General features: G+C 30.0%; 1 long non-coding RNA gene across 1 annotated transcript; it reads right to left on the bottom strand.

Annotated features, from left to right (window-relative positions):
- Window positions 1-846: 846 nt before the first annotated feature.
- Window positions 847-2,638, bottom strand: LOC132723520 (uncharacterized). The gene is made up of 3 exons (XR_009624754.1): window positions 2,387-2,638; window positions 1,951-2,133; window positions 847-1,799 (listed from the first exon to the last, which is right to left on the bottom strand). It is a non-coding gene; the product is annotated as an uncharacterized LOC132723520 (long non-coding RNA).
- Between the last annotated feature and the right edge of the window lie 750 nt (window positions 2,639-3,388).

Below are 3,388 nucleotides of genomic sequence, written 5' to 3'. Positions count from 1 at the left end.
GATTTCCAAACGTGTTATTAATTCATGTTAAGATTTGTTTCCCATTTGAAAATAATTAACTTTTAAGCCATGACAAATTTAAGACGAGTGTCATCTTGTGAGTCTTTTTTTCATTTTTGAATGTCGTGTTTTACCTAAACCCTTATCTTAAAGACAGCGCAGAAGCCTCATGCATCTGATACCACTCGTACTCTAATAGACTCTTCTTAATATTACCTCATACATATTCATAGATTTATCAGAACGAGGCTAACAGGGCAAGCTTCGGTATCTGCTCTATGTAAACATATCACGAATATATGGCCGAAAGATTTTTATACAGTGTCAGAGATCTTGATAATGTTCTGTTTGCTACATACTTGTTGAGAACTATATTTAATATTACAAAAATCTCTTCTGGAGATAAATAAATCAACAAAGGGTTTAACAGTGAAGGAAATACAAGACCTGATAAGTCAATTAAAGTTTATGATAATTCCAAGTAATTTCTAATATTCTTTGTCAGTATAAATATCAGGTTAATTCTTGCAACTTAAATAGACATTTTCTGTGTTATCAGTATTTTATTGCTAACCTAAACACATGTTGGTCAAGAGTGTATAAAGCAATTAACTGATAATAGATGTAAACAGTTGGATGCTGAATTCTGTACCATACTTCCCCTAAATTTAGCTATTGAAATAAAAAAAAGTTTAAAAAAAAGTTTTATTCACTTTGTATTTAAAAGTAAAAAATTCTGGATGACTCTCTAGAACATGTAGAAACTTGTTAATTTTACAGACAGAGGAAATCAAATCAAAATAATATTCACATGTCTTATACATTTCAATGGATTTTCAGTATCATAACACATATGTTGTTTACAGCAATATAAAAATACATTTCAAGCTAAGTAAAGAACGTAAAACTTATATATTATCAACTATTTAATTAATCACAGTATAAAATATATAGTATATAACGAAATACAATCATTTAAGTGCAAATATCAGTCAAATCTTAAGACGAAGCTGAAGTATCACTAGATTATTGCACTTGTCCAGTTGGTCTGACTTGATTATGTGGTCATATTGTTGGAACCCTCTACTGGCTGGTATATAACAAATCATTGGGGAACACGGCACTTCCAGAGAATGTTGCCTGGACTAACCAACCCCAAATATTCCATGAACATTTGCAGAAAATCTGTGCAGGAACTTGCAGTAGGAGGGTATTAGGAAAGGCAGCATCAAGTTTTAGCACTTCTTTTAACATTCCAAGAAATATTCTCTAAACAATATAATGCAATAAGAGGACAAAATATTAACATGTTGACATATTCCCTGCAGCTGTACCATATATGTAACAAAGCACAATGTTAAAAACAAAGTAATGCGATGATTTCTTTTTAAGTTTTTATTGAAATTCAAGGCGCAAAAGACTGAACAAATGGTCCTTTAAAATATGCTTAAAAACATTTCGTCAGTCAAGCTGATTGTTTTGCTTGCATCATAATAAACGCTCTTAATGTTTTTGCTGATGTTTTATACATTGAAAACTGTAATGAATATATAGTAAATTTTGTTGGAAATCCTGTATAACATTACAAAATATACAACTGTCAACATTTGAAAATTTGTTTGTATCAAACGTTTAATATCACTGTTTGTTTTCTTCCTAAATTTTCTGTAATTCTTCTTTGAAATGTTTGATATTTTCTTTTTCATCTGTTATGCCACTGCCATGAAGAGATATTACAATTTAAGGCGATTCAAATACCAGTTGTCAATTTGTGTTCAGGACTGTTACCAATGGAATTCCTGAAAAAATATATACATTTTATTTAGAAGTGGAAACAAGAATTATGACATTTCTAGAATATATCAATTTATATTTTAATTGCACATATATTTTTTACAGGGGCTGAACTTTGTTTATTTGTAAAAAATGAAAATTAAGTCTTGTGTATACCTTTCATCTGGAAATGAAATCTTCTTCTTTAGTGTTCATCTTACTGGTCTGTTGATTATTACTCCAGTCGAACCATCTACAGGGTACATCTATTCCCTTCAGACATATATGAATTTATGTCCATGATTGTTAATGTTATTGTGTCAAATGCTTCAAAATGAGCAACTATTGCAAAATATTGATCTGAAATAGTACATAAAATAACCGTTATTGCTTTTTAATATAAAAACGGTATTGATTAAGATTCTGAAGCAATAATGTTTTAAACGTTATCATTATAAGTGGGATATTTTAAATGAAATTTATGAACAAAACATATAATTATGTTTATAATTTAATAAAATATTTAAATCAATGAGAAATCAGAGTAATTAATGTAAGCAGAAATACATCTTAAGTAGCTTGGTTTAAAAAGAAATGAAAAATGGTATTTTACCTTGAAATGTTCTTTCATCCATCTTATTTTCACAATCCTTTCCTTTATTAAACTCACATCCTTAGGTATTTTATGAAAATTAACGGTATAATCATATCTAGAATTGGAATAACAGAGTGGAATAAAAATGAGATTTCCCCAGCAAGTTAAACGCACTAGGGCTTATCAGGTCAGACATTACTTGTTTACATTCGTGCCCTGTTAGCCTCTCTCTGGTGATGGAATGTAAAGCATGCATATAATTTGAGAAAGGCCTATACCCATATGTTATCAAAATTACCTGTTTTTCTTTACCTTAGCCTTTTGTAAAAGTGATTATGTTTGAACTAAGCACATAACAAAAACGGTGCCCATACTTAGATTGTCAATAACTTGTGAATGAAAAAATGTATTTTGCAACGATGCGGTTTATTATTTCTTTATTTCATTATGCGTTCTATCTATGACCACGATTTTCACGAGATTCATTAACCGTATAGTTACGCATGGTAAAGGAGCGCCTCTTTTAAAGATTGGTAAAGGAGAGGCTCTTTTAAAGAAAATGAGCATGTCTCGGCTTAATCATATTTAAAAAAGGATAGTGAAAGAAATCATAAACCACTAGAAAATATGGCGTTTGGTACATATAGTTCGGTCATTGGGAATGATATATACTAAATGATGAAAGAAGAAAATTCATGATCATTTTTTAAAAAAACTTGCATCAATCAGTGTCCAAATGAGCAGCTGAAATTTGTAATAAAACCAAAGTCTGTCAACATATAAAAATGTAAATTGCATTGACCGATGTTAGTACAGGTTATTGAAACAATTACTATAGTCATTCCTCTATCACATGAGTGTCCGTAAGCCATTGCACGGAGATTCAGAATAAAATATTGTCATCAATAAGTTATTCTTAATGCAAATACACACGCTATCTGAATACACGAATACAGTATGCAATACCACAAATCCTTAATGTGATAGGATGACAAAATTTAACATTCGATGTTAATAGTG

Source organism: Ruditapes philippinarum, unplaced genomic scaffold (genome assembly GCF_026571515.1).
Source record: "Ruditapes philippinarum isolate M1 unplaced genomic scaffold, ASM2657151v2 ctg169_1_1_1_1, whole genome shotgun sequence".
Classification (NCBI taxonomy): Eukaryota; Metazoa; Mollusca; class Bivalvia; order Venerida; family Veneridae; genus Ruditapes; species Ruditapes philippinarum.
This window is presented reverse-complemented; position numbering and strand designations above follow the sequence as displayed.